The sequence below is a fragment of the Gopherus evgoodei genome, chromosome 1 (assembly GCF_007399415.2).
Source record: "Gopherus evgoodei ecotype Sinaloan lineage chromosome 1, rGopEvg1_v1.p, whole genome shotgun sequence".
NCBI classification, from domain to species: domain Eukaryota; kingdom Metazoa; phylum Chordata; order Testudines; family Testudinidae; genus Gopherus; species Gopherus evgoodei.
In genome coordinates this window covers 239807947-239831898 of record NC_044322.1, presented here as the reverse complement: position 1 = coordinate 239831898, position 23952 = coordinate 239807947, and the positions used below count along the sequence as shown (strand labels likewise).

The 23952-nt window shown below is 40.5% G+C and overlaps 1 protein-coding gene across 12 annotated transcripts in view; it reads left to right on the top strand.

Moving 5' to 3' along the window:
- Positions 1-23952, top strand: part of PPFIBP1 (PPFIA binding protein 1) — a 187336-nt gene that overhangs the window by 37522 nt on the left and 125862 nt on the right. For 10 of the 12 annotated variants that reach the window (XM_030540705.1, XM_030540698.1, XM_030540689.1 and 7 more), the window contains exon 2: positions 15011-15099. The exons of 1 other annotated variant lie outside the window; for it this stretch is intronic. The gene's annotated coding sequence lies outside the window, so the exon portion shown is untranslated. Of the gene's footprint in view, positions 1-962; positions 1162-15010; positions 15100-23952 lie in introns of all 12 variants that reach the window. One more of the 12 variants, XM_030540622.1, reaches the window with a different exon arrangement.

Genomic DNA, 23952 nt, shown 5'->3' with positions numbered 1-23952 from the left:
ATGGGGGAAGATTTTGCATTCTGGCATCACAATGAGGAAATGATAGTTTATAAACTACCAATGTAAATAAAACCTAGTGTGGTTTATCTGCCAGCTTTAAATATATGTATGCAGTGGTGGTATAGTTGTATTGGTCCCAGGCTGTTAGTGAGACAAGATGGGTGAGGTAATATTTTTTTGATTTAACCAACTTCTCTTGGTTGGTGAGAGGCGCAAGCTTACAGTGAGCTCTTCTTCCGGTCGGGGAAATGTACTCAGTGTCACGAGATGGAAAAGATTGTTTAGCATAAGTAGCTGACACACATTTCAAGGGACCCTTGAAGGTGAAGTGGCCTGTCAGCACCTCTCCAAAGACATTTCCCCAGCCTGGCAGCTGTGTGTATAGGCAGCATGGTCTGGTGATTGGAATAAGAAAGTGGGGCAGGCACTTCGGGTTCTACTGCTGTCCTTTGTAGTGATTGACTGTGGGCCTGCTTCTGCAAGGTACTGAGTGCTTGCAAGGTCCAGCCCATTGCAGAAGATGCTCAGTACCTCACATGATCAGGCCCTGCGTGGTCATGGGGAAGTTATTTGACATGTTCCGTGCCTCCATTTCCGCACCTGTAAAATAGGGATAATACTTTCCTGCCTCACTGGGGGTATCTGCATCTTAATTTGTTAATGTCTGTGAAACGCTTTGAGCTGTATGAGTGAAAGGCACCTAGACAAGCAAATATCCACGGTTCAATTTACGCCATGCTCTTGCTGGCCATTGACCTTCCTACTGAGATCTTCACCTTGTTGTGCTCCAATCAGTGTTTCTCAGGAGCCTGTTTTTTCCTATTCTCATATGTTCCCAGCCAAGATCCATTTCCCTGGCACATCCTCCCACAAGCTGTCAAATCCTTCTCCTTGCATGAGAGGGACTTGGGAAAAAAACAGCCCCCCACCCCTCTTACCCAACTACTGCTTTCTCCTCTTAGGAACAAAAGGAGCCTTGCATAATCCACTGTCCAGGACAGGAGTCTGGGGAAAGAATCCTGCTCCAATTGGCTGAGGGGACGGAGGGGCACTAGATTCTGGTGTTCCCATAGTCAGTCTGCACGAGGGGCCCTCTCCAGACCACATCCCTTGTTGCATTCTGTTCTGCTGCTGCTATTCCTGACCACACTCGCAAATCAGGTAGCTAAGCATCTCACTAACCTAAATTGCATCCATAACTATTGGTATCTATAAGAAGGGTGAAACTAAGTTCTAACTACCTATCCGATTATATATAGTCAAATATGTTGGGAGAATAATGCTGATTGTGTGTGGGGAGTGGGGGTGGAGGGGAGGGAATAACCCACAATGCTCTCTTTCTCTGGAGGAAAAAGAGAACACTCTCTCAGTTCCAGGGACTGAGGAGATGAAACAGAACAGGTCAGGTGGCGGTGATGGGTTTATTTTGTAATCTAATTGTGTCTGTTTAAGATGATGTTTTCAGGATTATTTAAAATTCACTGTTGGCCATTTGTATATCGGAAGCTTATGTTCTTATCGATACATTTAGAGTTAAAAAAATAAAACAAACAAACCTGAAGCTGCAGTTTTACTTGGCAACAGTACATCTCTATTGTAATGCCATTCAAACGAATGAGGGCCCTGAGTCAAGTCAGCAGAACTATACCAGAGATGAATTTATCCCTGTATGTCTCCAAATAAGATACAAGGGAAATGAAGGCTAGACTCTTTAGCAGTTGTGGAAGGAATGGAGTAAAATTGGAATCAGCAAGGTAAAACACTGTGGCCACATCCTCATATTAATTAAAGCATTTTCCTTTTGTAAAGTGATTATAATGGGGCTTAATCCCATAGTCCTTTCTCAGAGAAAACTCTTGTTAATTCTGATTTTTGGACCCCAATAGATCAGGCATCAGTTAAGATTTTGTGTGACTCCTGGAATTTCCATGGGGGTTGCTTGCTGTTAGCTTCTCTGTTAACTCTGCAGGTTGTAATCTGCACCCTGCTTGTCATATGATTAGCAAGAACAATGAATTTAGTCAAAGTGGTACCAGCAAACTTGATGCAAGGTAAAAAAAAAAAATAAAAAAAAATGACAAATAGTTTTCATCATTTTAATTTACACTACAGAGTAAGTCTTTTTTGCATAATTGGAAGAGATGGGAGATCTCTTGGATAACGCATTTGACGTGACTAATTACTGCCTTATTTTTACAACTGAAAAAGCTGGGGCATGAGATTTTATAGTCAACTTTACACTGGACTTTTGGGTGAAGATTTGGAAGATGAATTTTTAGTTTTTGCATCTTTCACCCATCGTTCATTAGAGAATTATGCAGAAAAAATAACCAGCATAATTTTGGTATTGTTTTTGTAAAGTTGAGTTAAAACAACCAGTTATATGATTCTGTATTACAGCATAACGTAAATGACACAATTAGTGCAGAAGAGCACTTTAATTTTAGAGTTGACTCAGTCAGTGATTAATATAGAAATTAGTTATAGGCTTACATTTTTTCCGAGCATAGGTCATGTCTAGTTTCACTTTTAAACTCTGAACAGTCAGTTTCCCGAAGACTTCATTTAAATGATTTGCAATTTTATTTTCATCCCTATTACACATGTTTATACCAGACAGATCGGTTAATGTAGCACTTACCAGTATTCTCTTTTGACAATATATAAGAAGTCATATAGGTTAGTATGTTTTTGATGCAGTTTTCTGAGGTTAATGTCCATAACTCACGTTATGAATAGAGGACCATTTCCTTTTCATATAGACAAAAAATAATCAAGGGTCTTTAGAGTAAAGGTTGAAAAATTCCATGTTGTGTCTGCTTGGTCAAATGACTTTGCCATTCTGCCTCAGCTTCCTCATCCGCAAAATGAGGATAACAATACTTATATTACAAAGGTATACGGGAGGCCTGATTAATGTTAGTGAAGTGCTTGGAGATGCTTTAGATGGAAAGTATTAAATGAATGCTGAGTATTACTAAACTCATTTCTTGATACCCAGGCCGTAAGGTAGGCATTTTTGTCAGGGTCTCTATGTAGTGTGTGAAGGGGTATCTTGTGCTTTCCATATTGAAAAACAGGACACTGACGATGGAGTTCCAACTTTTTACACTGAATTAAACTGGCAGTTTAATGTTACTTGTTTGTGTTTTTGTAATTTTAAATGCTTAATTACTGTAGCTTTCCCATAACTCATTGCAGTAAATTATGAATTTTGAAGTTGGAAAGTTGCTGAACAAACTGGCTTCCTGAACATCAAAGAGAAGCCAAATCACAGAATGTGTAATTGAATTTTGAACACAAAAATCATATTCACTAGATATTGTTTGCAGTAGCAATCGGATGTGTTGTCTCGCATGATGCGGTCTCGCTTGATATTCTTATCGATAAACTAGGCAAATACAATTTAGATGGGTCTACTATAAGGTGAGTGCATAACTGGCTGGATAACCGTACTCAGAGAGTAGTTATTAATGGCTCCCAATCCTGCTAGAAAGGTATAACAAGTGGGGTTCTGCAGGGGTCTGTTTTGGGACCGGCTCTGTTCAATATCTTCATCAATGACTTAAATGTTGGCATAGAAAGTACACTTATTAAGTTTGCGGACGATACCAGACTGAGAGGGATTGCAACTGCTTTGGAGGACAGGGTCAAAATTCAAAATGATCTGGACAAATTGGAGAAATGATCTGAGGTAAACCGGATGAAGTTCAATAAAGACAAATGCAAAGTGCTCCACTTAGGAAGGAACAATCAGTTTCACACATACAGAATGGGAAGAGACTGTCTAGGAAGGAGTAAGGCAGAAAGAGATCTAGGGGTCATAGTGTACCACAAGCTAAATATGAGTCAACAGTGTGATACTGTTGGAAAAAAGCAAACATGATTCTGGGATGCATTAACAGGTGTGTTGTAAACAAGACACGAGAAGTCATTCTTCCGCTCTACTCTGCGCTGGTTAGGCCTCAGCTGGAGTATTGTGTCCAGTTCTGGGCACCGCTTTTCAAGAAAGATGTGGAGAAATTGGAGAGGGTCCAGAGAAGAGCAACAAGAATGATTAAAGGTCTTGAGAACATGACCTATGAAGGAAGGCTGAAAGAATTGGGTTTATTTAGTTTGAAAAAGAGAAGACTGAGAGGGGACATGACAGCAGTTTTCAGGTATCTAAAAGGGTGTCATCAGGAGGAGGGAGAAAACTTGTTCACCTTAGCCTCTAATGCTAGAACAAGAAGCAATGAGCTTAAACTGTAGCAAGGGAGAATTAGGTTGGACATTAGGAAAAAGTTCCTAACTGTCAGGGTAGTTAAACACTGGAATAAATTGCCTAGGGAGGTTGTGGAATCTCCATCTCTGGAGATATTTAAGAGTAAGTTAGATAAATGTCTATCCGGGATGGTCCAGACAGTATTTGGTCCTGCCATGAGGGCAGGGGAGTGGACTCGATGACCTCTCGAGGTCCCTTCCAGTCCTAGAATCTGAGTCTATATCCTACAATGTGGCATGGGAGTTGAGTGACCTGTTTCTCCCCCACCATCCCCCCAATGTTCAAAATTTTGTAGTGATAAGTAGCAGTATACAAAATACCAGTGGTTTTGGTCACAGGGCTTCATGCGTACGTTAAGTTTCAGTCATGAGGAATGCGCTCTGAGCATTAGTTTCACTCTGAGCTTCTGGTTTGAAGGAATGCAGAAACCCAAAGTGAAATTCAGTTCCAACTCCAGCATTTCTGTCAGCCCAGATTCAGCTGAAAGATGAACAATCCTTATGCTAAGCTTGGGCTTGTAGTGAAACCCACTGGCAGGCAGGCTTTGGGCATTTGGCTTTTCGTTGTGCATACTTCTCTTGAAGACAAAAATGATGATGCTCCAAAACTAGAGGGTCAATATTTTACATTACATATTACAATTACGTGATCTTAAACTTCGGTCACAGCATTATTAAGAGATTCATTATATGGTCCCTCTGCTGGCTGGGCAGCAGGAGCTGGAAACATTTCTGGAAGTATGCTGACTTTTTGATATTTGGTAGGATTAGATGCTGTGTATCAATATGGTAAGCATGTTGGATTTGTTCAAACAATAATCCTATTAACTTCAGTTCAAAACAGTGTTTGGCTTAATGCCCCGTTGTATGAAAATTATACTGCAGTAATAGATATTTATCATCCATGAACATGGAGTTGACTTATTTTGTTTGCTGGGCTTCCCTGAAACAGGAAAATGAACATTTCTTCAGTTTTGCTCTTTGACTATTTAAGGCCTTAGTATAAATCCGTGTGTGCTGCCTCAACCTTGGTGCATAGTCATCACTGATGTCATACAGTGGTTTACAGCTGGGTGACATAAATAATAAATATAATAATTATTATTGTGTATTATTACTGTGGTGATTGCTTTAGAAATATATATATACAGGTATTCCTTTCCCTTGATTTAAAAAGAAAGCCCCTTAAAAATACCTGGTGGTTTATGCAAGACTAAATCACAAAATAAATTAAATATGAAGAGTAAAAACAGAGAAGGGGGAAAAGGTTCCAAAACTCTTCTCCACAGCTTTCAATATAGATCAAGATAAAAAATAGCAGTGGTAGTAGGGTTGTTAGGGAAGTATCTGTCAATCAAAAGCATTTCAATTTGGGGGCTGCTTTACATTGTTTATATGTGTAATACAATATGTACTGGGGATGTGGTTATTGTTGAGGAGGTTAAAAAAGGTCATCTATGATGTGAAACTCACAGAAGCTGTGTAACCCCCCTGGGATCTTGATGAGGAAGAACATCTCCTATGGGACAGCCCCTTAACTACATCATCCTCATCACCCAATTGCTGTAAGTAAAGGCAGGTTCTTGGGAGGAAGAAGCTCCTCCTCTATATCCTAGCGGTGGGCGGAGGTGTCAGTCTGGGGGGATGCGATGGAATGGGCTGTATGGTCTAAAGAGTTGTCCTGGGTGGTATCTCTGCAATGGAGCTGCTGCCAAGCAGTAGAGATGGGGGCCCATCAGGCAGAAGAATACCCCATCTCACTGAAAACACGAGTGTTATCAAAGGAAAAAAGCCCCAGAGGACACCCCATGCACCCCAAACATGCCCACATTTAAAAAAAAAAGAGAGAGAGAAAAGAAGTCAATTATTCCTTTCCCAAGGTCCCACCATGGGGGGAAAAAGCTTTTGTAATGCACCTTACATCTCACGGCACTTTACAAAGGAGGTCAGAATCATTATCCTCATTTTACAGATGAGGGAACTGAGGCACAGGGGGAAGCATGGAGCTGCTCAGGGGTAGGGAAGCTTATTTGCATAAGTTCCTGCTGCCAAAATAACTCCATGACATCTATCCACAGAGCAGATATTTCTTGCCCTCCCTTCCAATGCAGCAGCCTGAACTGCACCCTCAGTGTGGGTGATCAGCCAGTTCACAAGGCTGTGTGTTGCTTGCCACATGTAAACCCAGCGTGATAATTTAGCCCATAAGTTCAATATGGCCAGGATTCTTCATAGTTTGTCTATCAGTTAAGTTTGTAAAGTGCTTTGGATCTGGGCTGAGGGAGGCTGTATAAATATAAGTTTTTAAAGTTCATTTTTCTTTCTGTGGCTAATGGAATTTGCCAGACTATTTTTCAGAGATTCAGGTGGAGTGTCAGAACAGCATCTTTTAATAATCCACTTGGACAATAATGAATAGGTGGGCAGGAGGAGTAACTGGAACTGTCTTATGAGCCATTTGAAAGACTTAATTTCATCCCTCTATTCCAGGGGTGGGCAAACTTTTTGGGCCGAGGGCCACATCTGGGTGGGGAAATTGTATGCAGGGCTCGGGCATGGGGTTGGGGTGTGGGAGGGAGTGCAGGGTGTGGGATGGGGTGTGGTGTGCAGGAAGGGGCACAGGCCAAGGGATTAGGGCAGAGGAGGCTGTGCGGAGTGTATGAGGGGGCTCAGGGAAGGAGGTTGGGGTGTAGGAGGGGTGCAGAGTGCAGGAGGGGGCTCAGGGCAGGGTGCAGGAGGGCTGCAGACTGCAGGAGGGGGCTCGGCAGGGAGTTGAGGTGCACAGGTTGCAGGTGTAGCAGGGAGCTCAGGGCAGGGGGTTGGGGTGCAGGGTGCATGCAGGGGGCTCAGGGCAGGGAGTTGGGGTGCAGGAGGGGTGCGAGGTGCTGGCAGGGGGCTTAGGGCAGGGAGTTGGGGGGCGGGATGCAGGCGGGGTTCGGACTCTGCATGGTGCTGCCTACCTAAAGTGGCTCCAGGGTGGCAGCGGTGCGCACCGGGGCCAGGGCAGGCTCTGGCCCCATGCTGCGCTGCTCCAGGAGGCACTGCAGCCCCTGGGGAAGCGGGGGCAGAGAGCTCTGTGTGTACTGCCCTTGCTGTGCCTCCAGGTACCTCCCCTGAAGCTCCCATTGGCTGCAGTTCCCTGTTCCCGGCTAATGGAAGCTGCGGGGGCAGGTGCCTGTAGGCAAGGGCAACTCACGGAGCCCTCTGACCGGCCCCACCTCACCCAGAGGCTGCAGGGAAGTGGTGACGGCCGCTTCTGAGAGCAGTGCAGGGCCCACGGCGCAATGGGGGGCAATCCCATGGGCCAGATTCAGCCCACAGGCCGTAGTTTGCCCACCCCTGCTCTATTCTGTAGTGGAAGGAAGTCAAATAACTTTTTATATTTTAAAGAATTTACCTTTCTTTAAAAAAATATCTTGCATCAGGAATAAAAGTAAACAGGTCAACCTAGCCTGATTAATTGGTAATGAACAGATCTAAAACAGACTACTGCATTCCAGTCTTCCAGATAACATACTCCCAAAAATGCCTTTGAAGGAGAGTTTACCACAGGTACAAAGAAGAAATTGAATCAGTCTGTGCTTCACAGTCTAGTACAAAACAGTTAAATTGCTGCCAACACACACTCCTAAATCAGTCTTTCAGATCTTCGCTCCTTGGATTGTAATTCCAGTGCCATTTTTAGCTTTTCCTTTGTCCAGCAGCTAGTGCTGTCTCCATAGTCTGCAAAAGAAATGAGTGGTCATAGCATAAAACCCTCAGTTTGGCAAGGTGAAGTAGAATTACAGAGATGTTAAGATGCATTGGTTTGAGTTAGTTCCCTGTTTTCTCCCAGGTTAATGGGGTTAAGGGCTGGAAAGGACACCAGATTTGAAGTCTTGCACATTAGTTCAGTTTTCTGAGTATTGTATAGTCATGTTTGTGTTGTATTACTGTCTCTGCCTATTACACTAAAAGGAATACATTAGAAGAACTATGTATTGTATCTTTCTCTGAGTTAGGTGAAGAACTATTATTAATTTTTCCACAAATTTTATGGCAGCCTTACCTTACCATTTTTTTAACTGAGAAACACAGAATCTGAAATTCTTTAGTGAATTCTAGCAGTTCACTCCAAGAAGTAATTTTCTTCTGTGGAGATTTGCTTCTATATTTTGTCTGCAAATCTCCTTAAATTGCAAGCATCAGGTCTAAAACTCAACCAACTAGCTACAGAGAGAGAGAGAGAGAGTTGTAGAATCTTGATTGTTAATACATAACCTTCCTAACATATATAGAGAGACTAGCACCGTAATATGTAATAATAAGCCTTTATAAATCATATAATTGAGATATTTGGCTAATGTGCCCTTTCGATGGCATTTTGTATTGTAACAGTGTGTTTACCTAGCTCCATGCGGATGCATTTGTTCTCTAGTTTCCATCACTGAGGAGTAATTTTAGCCCTCCAGCTGAACCAAAAAACTCTATCCTTTCCAAGGTAACACAAGTCCAAATACAAGTTCCAATCTTCACACAGTCTCCCTGGCTCACAACCATTGCTTGAGGGTTTGTCCATTTTCTCCTCTCTTCTGGAAACAATAGCAACACTCCCTGCTGGTCCCTTACAGTCAAAGTGAGTTCACACTCTCCCTCCTTCCTCCTTAAGAGCAACTTTTGGGGCCCTCAACAAAATGAAGCAGGTGTCAGGTCTAACCACCATCTTTCTCCCTCCCCAAAGCCACTGCCCTTCCATAAGCATTGCCTCTTCAGGGTACATTAGGTGGATGGTGATCCAGAGCTATTTTCCCAGGCTCTTTCACTAGCATCTTAAAAAGCTTCCCCCTAAGCTCTTTTCCAGGCCCTCTGACTGTGGGACAGCTGTTTTCCTGGTCTCTTTGCCATTAAACTCAGCAGGTTTTACTGCATCTCCCAGAATTCCCTGTTCTTGGTGTCAAGTATCAGAGGGATAGCCGTGTTAGTCTGGATCTGTAAAAGCAGCAAAGAGTCCTGTGGCACCGTATAGACTAACAGACGTTTTGGAGCATGAGCTTTCGTGGGTGAATGCCCACTTCATCGGATGCATGTAGTGGAAATTAATAGTGTAGTGGAGGTTAGTTCAATCAGGGAGGATGAGGCCCTCTTTTAGCAGTTGAGGTGTGAAAACCAAGGGAGGAGAAACTGGTTTTGTAGTTGGCAAGCCAGTCACAGTCTTTGTTTAATCCTGAGCTGATGGTGTTGAATTTGCAGATGAACTGAAGCTCAGCAGTTTCTCTTTGAAGTCTGGTCCTGAAGTTTTTGGCTGCAGGATGGCCACCTTAAGATCTCTATGGTGTGGCCAGGGAGGCTGAAGTGTTCTCTAACAGGTTTTTGTATATTGCCATTCCTTAATATCTGATTTGTGTCCATTTATCCTTTTCCGTAGAGACTGTCCAGTTTGGCTGATGTACATAGCAGAGGGGCATTGCTGGCATATGATGGTGTATATTACATTGGTGGACGTGCAGGTGAATGAACGGGTGATGGTGTGGTTGATCTGGTTAGGTCCTGTGATGGTTCGCGGGTGTAGATATGTGGGCAGAGTTGGCATTGAGGTTTGTTGCATGGATTGGTTCCTGAGTTAGAGTTACTATGGTGCGGTGTGCAGTTACTGGTGAGAATATGTTTCAGGTTGGCAGGTTGTCTGTGGGCGAGGACTGGCCTGCCCCACAAGGCCTGTGAAAGTGAGGGATCATTATCCAATAATAGCATTACATTTCAGCCTTCCGGCAAGAATATCATGTTTTTATCTTGCCTCTCTGTTTGTATGATGTGAAACACAGCAGAAAACAGGGGGATAATTATTTCAATCATTAAAAAAATTGCATCTTTTCTTACTCCTTTATGAAATGTGCCCTATTTATCCATAAATTGGATCACTCCTTGGATTTTTAAAACTATAAACCTTATGCGGTGTTGAGGAAGCTGCACGTGTCAGGTGATCAGCTATCTCCTTTGCTGGTGTGGGAGCAATGAGGCTTCGCTGGTAGCAGGTGCTCGAATGGCACCCTTTCAGTGGTAGTGATGGTTGTGTGTCTCAATGGCTAACTAAGGGCCAGTATTGAAAACCTTGAGCTCTTTCCGTAGGAAAAATATTGAGGTAAGATGCCAGCCAGCCATGTGGAGATGTATTAAATTCTTTTGTTTGAGGGATTCACTCTAAAAACAGGCCCCTTACAAGCATATAAGGTGATGACAGGAGGCTCCAGGATGCACTTCTGAGACTAGTCCTGGGTTTAGGGATTCTGAGGAATATGTATAGATTTATTAGTAAAATTTAAAGTAGGTTCAAAAGAAAAAAAAACTATTTTGAAGATTAACTTAGGCATAAAAATTGTGTGAAACAAAATTCAAATGCTCTGATTTATCTTTGTGGTATCAGCTCACAATGTAGTGAAAATTTCTTTTATGTGAAATGTGTTTTAAAATTTTTTCCTTCTCTCTAAAGCAGTGAGTGACCATACTGGTGGACAGAAGTGTAGGCTTTGTATGCTCAACCCTGCATCTGTTGAAGAGGAAATAACTGAAGTCTCTTGCTTTCTGACATACCAGAGTAACAAAGAACATCTTTGATTTACAGAAATAGCCCTTTGAAAGAAACTCAGACATAACTATGGTGTTTTTAAACAGATGTTAAGGGCACTCCACTGATGGAAGAACAAATTAACCAAAGCTCCATGTTCAGAGCAGAAGTGGGTGAATGCAGCTGTTCTTATTAAAATGAAAGCTTCACCCCGACAGCACATTCTATTATTCTTTTCCTTAAGACAGATCTCCATAAAGTCCACCACAGATGAGAAGAACAGATTGGCCTTGGTGCAGTTAGCATGAGTGAATAAAGCACATTCATGATCCCCCGCCACCTCACATGCGGGGGAAGATTTTTTCTTTCCAGCCTACTTCTTCCTCTCCTCAGACTTTTACTCCCAGCCTCCCCAGGATCAACTGCTGTCTACCTCCTATTGCTGAGTCTTTGGTCTTCCTGTCAAATGAGCAGGCTAGCACATTTCAGCCGGCAGCGAGTTGCTGGCCCCATTCAGCAGCATGCAACGTCACTGCATACTGTGCTGCCCTCTAACTTGCTCCTGTTCCTGGGCCCCCTCAATGTGAAGTCACATCCCTACTACAGATCCTGCCAGTTAGTGAGGCTTGAGCATCTTACCATCAGTTTAATACACAGGATAAAGACAGCAGAAACAGGGAGATCATTTTCCTTTTTATGTGTTGTTTTTCATTTGAGCCCTTTGCATTCGACTAGACACACTCAAAATAACACTGTCAAATAATTTTTTCCCTAGCTATCTCCTGTTGTGTGTGAAGTTCTGCAGTATCCTTTTTAGAAACCTCAAATATTTTTTTCCGCTGACAGATTTTGTCCCTTTTCCATCTGGCAATTGAATTTTTTCCTAACACTGTGGAATAGAGCTCAAATTAACAGTTATTCTAGTTCAAAAGCTTGAGGCTTCATTCCTGCAAAGTTATCTGCTTGATCATTCCCTCGTGCCCATGTGAATTCCTGCTGCCTTGAGAACAAGTGTGCACTTGTATGACCTTTTTTTGCAGGATCAGGGCCTGAATCTGTATCTGTCACCTTATCTTGACACAGTGTCTTTGTGCCCGGGTGTTATGACAGAGGTTAGCAGCCCTGGCAGCTCCGGAAACTGTTTATTGGATGCTGCAGCACTCATCAGTGCAAAGCTGGATCTACAAAGCAAGTTAATGTGTGCTTTTTTTCCTTAAGTTCACTTATGAGGTGGTAGAGTCATTAGTTGATGATTTCCTAGTGCTTTGACTATGTACATAAAGTACTTGTGTCTTAAGTTAAAAATACAATTGACCTCTGTGACACCACGTTCTTGCCTTTAGGAATCAAAGAAATTAGATTGAGAAAAGTCACTTAGATCATTTAGTCCAACCCCCTGCCAATGTAGATTTGTTTCCTATGTTTGTTTCCTAGTCTTTTTGTCCATTCTAGGTTAAAATAATTTTGGAGCCAATAAGCTTTCACCACTACTTTCAGGAGAATTCTTCCATAGCCTAATACATCTAGGGTGACCAGATGTCCCGATTTTCATAGGGACAATCCCGATTGTTGGGTCTTTTTCTCATACAGGCTTGTATTACCACCCCCCACCCTGATTTTTCATATTTGCTGTCTGGTGACCCTAAATACATCTCATTGGCAGTTTCCCTGATATTCAGTTTAAATTATCCTTCCCTAAATTTCTTGTAATATTCCTGGTTATATCTCCATGTACCACACACTAGATTTCCTTCATTCCTTTGTGTTTTTACACTTTTTTGAATATTGGTAAACTGTCATCTCATGTTACCTCAGTCACCGCTTAGTCAAGCTGCATGTATGTAATCCTCTTCATTTTCTTTCCTATGTTGATCCCTCCAGTCTTCTCATCATTTTTCTTGTAAGATTGAGTTCAGGCCTGAATACAGTATATCAGGAGTGGCCAAACTTACTGACTCTCCGTGCCACGTACAATAATCTTCAGAAGTTCAAGAGCCACAAGACACACACAATCGGCCCTGCGGAGCGGCACCTGCTGGGGTGTATGGCTTCTGCCCCTCACACCCCCAATGGGGCTAAGTCCCTTAGGTTCCCCTCCCTGCAGTGCAGAAGCCCCTAGTCCCATCACCCCACTGCAGGGGAGAAGCCTGAGCTCTTCTTCTCCCCGGCCCCCTGGTCCAGTCTGGTAGGTGGAGAATGGGGAGGTCCACGGAGGCGTCTTTTAACTTTAAAAGAGCCACATGTGGCTCATGAGCCACAGTTTGGCCACACTTGCAATATATCTAGATGTGGTTGCAGCAGAGCCACATAGAGACAGGCTATGTATTACCACCCTGCTGCTCAGTGATGTGTGTAATCTTTTAACATACGCAGCCCAAAGTACATGTATATTTTTACCTATTATACCTCAATGCAAAGTCATGTCTAATTTTCTGTTTCTTACATTGTCCTCTTGTGGGAGTGTAACAAGGCAGCCTTTGGCAGGACACTACTGAGAGTATCAATTCAGGACAAATTGCTTGGAGCAGGGCAGTGACAGCCCAAGGCTGGGGTTCCTTCACTACTAAGGCAAACCAAACCAGACAAACAGAGAGGACTTCGGTTTTACCCCACTGGCTAACCAGAAGTCATATAAGCAATTCCCTCAGACACTCCAGTTTCCCAGTATCACCACCACCACCACTCCTTATGGGGATGAACAGTTATGAAAACCAATACCCCAATAAAAGAAAAAAAATTCTGCTGATCCCAAAGGACGGAGCCCCATCCCCAGGTCAATATGCCAGTCAGATCTTGCCCACAAATCATGCCGTTGCCAGTCTTTTAGAAACTAAAATCTAAAGGTTTATTCATAAAAAGAAATATAGATGAGAGTTAAAATTGGTTAAATGTAATCAAATACATACAACAATTGCAAAGTTCTTATTTCAGGCTTGATGGGATTACTACTGATTTTAACCAATTAAGTCTCTGGAGTACAAACATCCCAGCTTGGATGGGTCATTCAGTCTTTTGTTTAGAGCTTCAGTTTCAAGCATAGTTCCTTCAGATGTCAGAAGCAGGATTGAAGACAAAATGGAGGGGTTTCCAGGGCCTTTTATATCCTCTGCCAGGTGGAAGAAAACCCTTTTGTTCTTACTGTCGAAAATCATAGCTGCAAAATCAAGTTTGGAGTCACATGGGCAAGTCACATGTCCATGCATGACTCAGTTTGCAGGCGGCAGCCATTGCTCAAATACTATCTTACATGTTCCCAGGAAGGCTCCTCAGATGTGGATTGGAGTCTCCCAAGGTCCACTGTCAGTTAAGTGTTTCTTGATAGGGCTATTCTGAGTAAGTGCCCATTCTCAAGAAGCTGACCAAATGCTTCACTGATGCTAGTTAGAATCAAACACATTGAGATACAAGTACATAGCCAATATTCATAACTTCAAATACAAAAATGATACACATACAGATAGCATAATAATAACCAGCAAATTTCAATCTTTTCATGTGCAAAGGAGGTCAAGTAAGGTGTCTAAGATTTGGTGCAACTATAGATTGGAACAATGATCTATACATTCACAGTTCATGTCGATAATGTCGCAGTGGGTTCATATAAATAATTTGTTTTATTCAACTAGAGTCTTGTTTTCATGTTTGAAAGAATGTAAAGTCTCAAAGAGAAATTGTACTAAGCCCATTGAATTTCAATGGCTTCATTTTGATCACAAATAAGGGGTAGAATGTGTGAGGAGACGTAATGCTGTTTCCAGCAGAAAGTCCATCTGGTGCTCAAGGAACTATGCTGCCGGCATTCTCAATTTCTGACCTGTGGGTCCCCAACTCTGTGATTTGCTCTCTCTAGACCGCTAAAATTAGAGGCAAGCCTTTTGCAAAGCACTTTGTCTTCTCCGCCTCACTGCTGTGTGCTTTTGATCATCTTGGCCAGTGGAGAGATGTATCAGGCCCATGGTGTAAAAAGAAATATTAGGAACTAATTTTATTAAGAATTATTAGGAATAAATACAATAATTCATTTCCAATCTGCATTTCTTGCGTTCTCTGCTCTTATTCTTGAGTCTGTCTTTAATATTCACTTACATATGACACCCAGTGTTTCTTCTTATCCAGTAACATTTCTGATAGTTGTTTATGCTTAATAAGTTACCTCAAACTTTGTGCTGGTTAATAACTCAAGACTTGTTGTTGTTTGCATTTTAGTGTGAAAAGTTTATATGGATCAACTCGTTAATCAGCTGTATAGTCTGAAGAGCATCAGTAAAGATCAGCATTAAGTCTCCTTTTCCAGTGTGAGTAATCCCCCAGCCTACTGAATCATCCTCATTGTTGGCATCTTTAATGGCCATAGTCATCCTTGTTGCTTGTACATTATCCCCTCAAGGTGCTATTGAATGTTTCCCAAGTTAGGGAAAGTTTTACTGTATAAAATCCCTTTAATGAATTGTAAATTGATATCTTCGTTAGTAGTAATGTTGCCTCCTTTGATTTACAATATCTTTTGATTTTGGTATCACTTAAGGGCCCTGATCCTCTAATTTTTGCAAGTAAATCTTCCATTCAGGTCAGTAAAAGCTTTTTTTCCCCCCTGCTTTGAGGCAGTAGGACTGGGACCTTAATATGCAGACTGCTGTTATATCACTGTACTGTATATCATGTGGAAGACTTCCACATACATCCCCACAAAAATTGTCTCTAAAATAATCACCAGAACTGTTTTTCTGGTAGAAGCCTGGTTGGAAGACCATTTTATTAAGCAATACAATATTTGGGGTTTTTTCCCCCTTGGTTTCAAGATCTATAAGTTTACATGTATCTGAATTTGATCACTTTTAGGCTAGACTCTGAATTTATCTAAATAACTGAGTACATGTCAGAGTTTGGTAGTCTTGATTTATCTACATTTTAAGGTACTGTATGCTGGATAGGACTTCATGTTTCTGAAACTAAAATGGCTCTTTATTAATAGAATTATTTACAGAGAGGCTGTAACTGCTGCTAATATTTCAGCCATGTGCACACAGATTGACTGCCTGGTATTCCCTCCAAACCCTTCCTTCCTACAACCTATGCTCCTCCTTCCAAGCTCCACTCAGGTTGCTACAGTGTTCCTTTTAACAATTTTTGGTGGTGGTGGTGGTTGGTTTTTTTTGTGTGTGCAAGCACAGGTTACTAGAACAGAGCCCACCATGGGAACATGGCCTTTAATGTCAACCCGTTGTGCCTTCTTAGGCTTCATATTTCTTCAAGTGTGCTGGTCTTCAACGCAGCCACCTACTTCTTGTTTGTGTTCTCACTGTTCTAGTCAATGGGAGCCATCAAGATTCTAAACCACCATTAATGGCCCACACTTCACATAGTTACAATAGGACCTCAGAGTTATACTTCATATTTCTAGCTTCAGATACAAGAATGATACATGCATACAAATGGGTACAAATCAGTAGATTATAAGCTTTGTAATGATACCTTACAAGAGACCTTTCCCTAAAGCATATTCCAGTTATATCGTATTCACATTCATATTTTCATAAAGATATGGAGTGCAACGTTACACAGTATATATGTTACAACACAAAAAAATTAAGGTTGCCAATACACATCAGTAGCCTCAGTGAGTATTTTCTTTTTAGAAAACTATATACACCTACATATATACACACCAATTGTGTGTAGATGTAGATACAGATAGATAGTACAGAAGTAGAAAAACCTTAATAGGAAACATAATGAGCAAACAAAACATACCATCCGAGCAACAGGACAGTATTAAATGCCACTGAGGGTGGTAATCAAAGAAGATCATAGTTTTCTTTTGATTCACCTCTAGATGCAGTGAGATATAAGGCCACATAAACACTTCTTCATTTTTTAAAATGAATTCTTTGTCTTTGTCTTACCCGGACAGACCCTGACAGAGATGTTGTGTTGTTAATAGTATGAATGAACTTAACCTCCAATTTGAAGGAATGAGGAAGAAGCAGAGATAAAGCCCTAACAATATTTGAAAGCATTGAAGCATGGAGGCAAATGGAGCATAGTAAACTCATTGAGACTAGTGTGGGCCTGTTTTAAACATTCATTAAAGTGGATTGTTCGATTCTTTTCTTACTGATGGTTGGGGTGGTGGTGGTGGTGACAGAATCTAAAGGGTGGAGTTATTGGAGCATCATTTCCCCCCCTCCCTCTAACAAATGCTGTTGCTTGTAGAAGATTGTATGTTACTGGACTGCATTATGTAAAAATGTGTCTCACTTGTGATTCAGGCATTAGAAATGCTCTGTTTTGCATTCTGTTCACCCAAAACACTGACAGAGAGAAAGTACATAAATGTTTAGCACACTGCCCTTTTAATCTAGCATCTGACCTCTCTGTTGCATCCAGTGAATAGTTTCTTCTTTTCCTTTCCAGTTATTTATTAAATTGGCCTCTCCAATGTTGGCAATCACTTCATATTCAGAAATTATGAATTCATCATCCCCAGAGCTTTTAAATATGATTTCCATTTCTTTGAGATGTTGTTTTTCTGTCTCCAAGATTTGAGATACCTTTTCATGTTTTATTTAGGTTAGCTTATTCTGCCAGCAGAAAGCCAATTGAGTGATATTTTTCTTTTCTTGGATGTATAATCCTATAAAGTTTATGTGGCTGGAATAATCTTTCTGAGCTGGCAAAAGATTATGCAATCTGTGTTAAAATGTCCCACTTTCTGAGTATCTCATTTAATTAGAAATACAGTTGCGTGTTTTGTGTTTTTCCTGTAAGTACCTCGAGGGAGAAAATGCATCATTTCATCGTCTAATAATACTACTTGGCACGTAGGTGGCACTTTGGCTCTTCAAAGAGCCATACGAACATTCATTAAGTAATCGTTATGGCAACATGGTGTTGTAGTTAGTAATTATTGTTCTCCCCATCTTACAGGTGGGAAACTGAACCAGGGTGGTTAAGTGACTTGCCCTAGGCCACGACATGGAGGCCAGAGCAGTCATTTTTCATAGTGAAATTAGAACTCTAGAGGGACTGGATCCCAGTTCTATGCTAAGACAGTACCATACCCTTTGCAAACTTTCTCTGCTAATGAACACTTTATTTAAAGAAAGCTAAGATTCATTTACATCAATAGTGAAAGAGGAGAGAGAAATATTCAGTCAGATACTGTGGGAGGATGTCTATCTTTTTTTAATTTTTAGATGATCTAGCCTAGCTTTGTTAACCATTATTAATTATTTACTTGTATAATGACAAGTTTTGCAAGTTATGAAGAAATGGTCCTTGCTCCAAGGTCCCAAACTTACAATTGGATTCGTGTGGGCAGAGCCTTATTGACTGCATGAATCTGCTTGTTTGGATCCGATTACAGTAATCGGGGCAAAGTAGACAACCTACGAATGAGGGATGGGGCTTGAGATGTGACTAAAAGAAGAATGATCATACAGAGTGACCTCACCAAATGGTGAAATAATGTCTTGTTTCATGGTTGATCTTGATTTATTATGTATAGTGTCAGGGTGATTTTGATTTAAATCAAATTGATTTAAATCACTAGCCAGGAAGTCTCGATTTAATCATGGATTTCTACATAAAAGTGCATTCTTGTTGGTTGTTACAACCGTAATACATATTCTTCACAGATAGATTAGGTTTCATTTTTAGAGGGTGCACACTATACATATTTTAAGTGATTTATTTTGAAAGCTTTTCAGATTAGTTTTACAGCGATATCAGAAAATGAATGATTGTTTGGTTATTTCATTTACCAAATGTAATTAAAGCAGATAGTTCAGCTCCCAATGACTTCATAAATATCTCCAGTTCAACAGGTTAATCATTAATATTTGGAGGATTTTCTTGCCATGCTGTATTAGGAGGAGAACATCACCAGACAGACATTTAATTTGTCTTATTTAACTAAAACAGCAACATTATGTATTTTGGATTTTTTTCTTCAACAGCAAATGTATAATATTTTAACAAAAAAACCATATGAATTTTTGAATTTAGTTAAACATTCAAGTTTTTTAAAATCAGGTTTGTTTTTGTTAAAATCGTTTTTAACTAAAATAGTTAAATGAAATATTTTTTAACAAAAATTAAATCAACTATGTCAGCCAGGTCAACATGAGAAACTTAATATATTGGCTTCTGCAGCTAACTCAGTCATCTTCATCTTCATTTTCCTGTTTGTTCATAATCTGGAAAAGAAAAACAAGCTTTCCTGCTTTTTCAGGTCCCAAACAATTTCTCAATTTGGAATGAATTAGTCCAAAGGAAAAAATATTCGTTTTACACCAGCAGAAGAAGCTATTGCTGTTAAAAGTGAGATTATCACTTCAATAGTTTCTGAATCCAAGTGCTTAAGTGACTTCCACCACTAGTGTGACTTTCTTTAAAACATCATCAGCAAACATATGTTTCTTGAATGGTTCACCCTTAGCTCTGAAAGTTTATTATAGCTGGCATTATGGAGGGATGATTGCTGGATGTCCATGTTACAGCCAACTGTTCTTCTTTAGCAGTTAAAGTTTGACCCTTGTACCAAGTATTGAGAATATTTGAAAGAAAATGAGCTGGAGATAGTGCTTGTCCCATTCATTTTTTTTAATGCTTGTAATTTAACTCTGTCATTGCATATTTCTCTTTTTAAGATCTCACTCAGTTCCTTCCAAATTTCAGCAGCGACAGCAATAAAACAGCTATTTCCCTGCATTTTGTTCAAGGCTACAGAAACAGGCTTCAGAGTATTCAGCATGTGTTCAACATTTCTCTTAAGCCCAATGTTGAGAACTTTGGCTGTGACAGTGCCATCTATTTTTTCACGATTTTGTTCACAATCTGTCATCAGATTAGGCCAGTTCTTGATATAGTGCTCAAAACAGTCCACCACTGAGTTCCATTGCGCATCTTGTGGGAGAGTTTGCTTCGTTCCTCCCACTTTTTTCAGAGCAGCTACTGCAAAGTGGTTGTTATGGAAGCATTTTGTAATTTCAACAACATTAGCCTTTATTTCTGGAACCCTGAAGTATTTGGTTAGGAGGTGCATCAAATGAGCATTGCAACTGTATGTTGTTAGCTTGGGCCTCTCTTCTAAATAATGTCTTCCTAACTTGGATACATTTGCAGCATTGTCTGAAAATGATGGCGATGGTGATCTTGAAGGTGAGTAGTCTTCAGAATCCTGTATGTTGAGGATGGATTCTCCTAAACAAAATAAGTCAGTGCAGTTATTTAAATATTGCTTTCATACTACTCATTTAGTATTACTCATTGCATTCACTAACACTCAGTACTACTCTAAAGATGAAATTGTATAAGTAAGATCTGCCTATTTTAGGTATTTTTTTATCACAACTGCATCTAAAATGATAGGACTGTAGAGTAACAACTATATTTTTTGCTCAAACATGAGAATTCAAGAATAGTTCAGAAGGAAGACAGGCAGTCCTTAAGAAAGAAGTATGAAATAAAAAAGTTTACCAACCTGAAGATCCTGCATGTTCAGACGTGTTCCTTTCATCATCTTCAGAGCAGCTTCATCCTGAGAAGGAACACTTCTCATGATGTTGTTTCCTTTGGGCAACCAGGCCTTGCATTTATTTGTTGCATTATTTGCATTTTGCACGCATGCCTGTCTTACCCACAGGTAGAGGAACTTCATGAAAATATTCCCAAACTGGGTCTCTTTTACAGCCGCCTGCCATTATAGGTTTTCCTTTCTAGTGAGAGAATGGTATGGTAGATCTCAAATCAACGAAGGCTACACTCAAAGACCTCAAGACTTCAGGGACTTCTGGAATACGCCGCTCAAACAGTTTCACTTTTGTTTCTGCTGTTTGTCCCTCCCTTCTCACGTTTATCTCTAGATTTCTTCTTGTCCAGATCTATTCCGCCCCCAACAATCTTCTATTCATTGAACTTTTTGAAACTTTGCACTTTTAGAGAGAGGTAAGGGATTGACTCTGTGTACTCAAATTTGCAGAGGGACAGTAGGGTTGAGATCTGTTATTTCTCACCTCTATATATTATTTATTTATTTAAAACATGTTTGCTGTTAACAAGCATGTTATCTCTGAAGACACAAATCCACAGTTTGTGAACTGCAAAACTAAGCATCTCTGATGGTATCTTCTAGACTGAGCACTGAGTCCCATTGGGTAGATAGAAAGATTAACCTAAATACTGGTAATCTATACAGAAGCCCCTGGAACCCTGTAAGATTGGGTCCCTAATCCATGAACTATTGGAACTCATTTACAAAAACTTTTCTTAAACATTACATGAATATATTGTCTCATACTATAGAATTAGAATTTATAATCCCTTTTCCATGATGAGACATTATAGCTCAAAGATCTATCTTAATTAAAACTATCTTTAGATAGTTTTTTCCTCAAAAAGCATTTTATCAAAACAATCAGATTTAAATTAAAAAATCAGATTTATTTTATTTTAGAAAATCATTGATTTTTATCTACCCTGTATAGCGTTTTGTTTATTGTTGATTTGATTGGCTGACACTTCTGTGTGTGTTTGGATGTGTGAGAAGGGGTGGCTAGTGGTTTATTAGCCTAAAGAAGTGTGTTTGATTTTACTAGAGTGTAGGAGAAATAAATTATTAGGGACTGGTGAACCAGTTTGGAGGGAAACCCACTCAACCCCTGCCTATTCCTTCCTCCCATTCCCTACTTTAAACTCTCTCCTATTTGTAAAGGTGAATTCAAAATGCACCGTTTTTGTGGTGTTTGGAAAATGTTCTTTTTATTTCTGGATTCCAGCTGGGACTAGAACTAGTAATGCTGGAAATAGTAGGAGGAAGCTATCATAGTATAATTCCCAATTCTGGACCTTAGCGTCCAAAATATGGGTACTAGCATGAATTCCACTAAGCTTATTTACCAGCTTAGATCTGATAGGCTGCCACCAATCAGGACTTAGAGTAGAGCGCATGATAGACTCTGGTCTCCCCCAAAAACCTTCCCTGGGGGTCCCAAGACCCAAATTCCTTGAGTCTCACAACAAAGGGAAATAAACCATTCCCTTTCCCCCTCCCTTCTCCCTCCCAGCTCCTTCCCGCCCTGGGAACACTAGGAGATCGCCTGATTCAACTTCTTGAATCACCACACCGAGAGGAGTGTTACCTTCCCTCTCCCTTCTTCCCCCTCACCCAGAGGCCATACAGATTCAAGCTGCATGAATCTAACACAAAGAGAAAAGTTATCCTTCCCTTCTCCCCACCAATTTCCTGGTGAGTACAGACACAATTCCCTTGAACCTTAACTAGGAGAAAAAAATCAAACAGGTCTTAAAAAGCAAAACTTTTAATAAAAAAAGAAAGAAAAAGTAAAAGGTTTATCTCTGCACTTTAGATGGTAAAAAGTTACAGGGTCTTTCAACTTATAAACAATAGAAAGAAACTTTCTCCAGCAGAAACACAATTTAAGCTACTTCCAGCAAGTACACATATGTAAATGGAAAAAAAAAACAAATTTAAAGACTATGACCGCCTTTTCTTACTTACAATTCTGAATAGTTAAGAGACTGTAGCAGGGAGATTGGCAGAAACCTGGTTGCACCTCTAGTCCCATCCAGGACCCAGAGAGAACAAAGCCAAACCCAAAACCCACAAACAAAGGCTTTCCTCCACGAGATTTGCAAGTATCTTGTCTCCTGATTGGTCCTCTGGTCAGGTGTTTGCAGGTCACTGTTTGTTAACCCTTTATAGATGAAAGAGACATTAACCCTTAGCTATCTGTTTATGACAGAAGCTTGTTTTAATGAGGTCCCAACCCCATTGTTGAGACTCCTGAGATTCTTATACACTTCAGCTAAGCATCTCAACCTTTGGATACTTGTAGAAAATGAACCTGAATTATGCACCTTGGGCACAATTCAACTCAGTGGGATTTTTTTTTTTCATTTTTTCTCAACTTGAATGGAAGTTTTTGGATCAGGCCCCTTTTGAGATTCTCATCAGTAGAACCAATCTTATAAATCAATGACTTTGGCTAATGATAAGCAGGGCCTGCACTGGATTTATTGTTGCTTAATTATTTTGTGGTGCTCAAAAATAATCTAAGCACTTTACAGAACAGGTAATTCACTTCATAAAATTATTGAATTATGAAGTCCCTGATGGAGATTATTAGTGTGATTTACTTGTCTATTGTAACTACTAGTTATGCTCAAAATATTAGTTGTGCCAAAAATGATTTCCCTGAAACAAAGACGACAAGTTTTATTTGGCTGTTTCACAAGGTTAAGGAAGATAATGGGAGAGCTGAATAATGTTGGAGCCAGGTAACTCTGTTGGGGATGGATATTTCATCTGCTTGGTGAAAAGGGGCTGTGGCAGAGAAGTGGAAATTACACTGGGAATATCTTCATCTTGTTTTAAAAATTCTCAGTGGTGCTTCCCAAAAGGTTTTCAAAGTGGCTTGCACTGCTTATGTCTGGCCCACACTACTGCACTTGATGAACTTTTTCTGACAAGGGTCTTACATCACTAACTGGCCTTTCTGTGGGCATGTTCCGTATCCTGCACTGTTAGAGATGAAAACTGGGGGGAGGGCTGTTTTCAGCTATCAGCTCTAACTGGAAATACAAAACCCTACCCACCATTTTTGGGTTGAAGACTGAAATACTAGGCCATAACCAGTTGTCCATTCCACACCGAGTAGTGAGGGATGATGGGAGCTTTTTGTTTCTGAAGCTTTTATTTCTGCCTTTCAGGCAGGAAATATTGTCTTCTCTTAGAGAGGCTACGCTTCCAGATGGGTTAGACAAATATTTTGCTTCCTCATTTTGAGAACACTATAAAGGGAATGTGTGTGTTAATTTTCAACTTTCCATTGTTTGTAATAGTGTATTATTTTATCCCCAAATTTTGTGTGTGCATGCACACACACAAGCATGGTGGGAAGTGGGGGAGCAGGAATGGAGAGAAGCTGTCCTGTGCATATGAATGGTATCTACACAGGCATATATGAGGACCGAATTTGGCCCTTAGTCTTTGTTTGGCCAACACTGATCTCCCCTCTTTTTTTTTTGTTCCTCTCTGCCATTTTGAATGGATCTGAAAGTATTATGGCTGTTTTGTTCAACTCCTATTACATTCTTCAACTTACTAGTGCCTTGTTACTCACAGC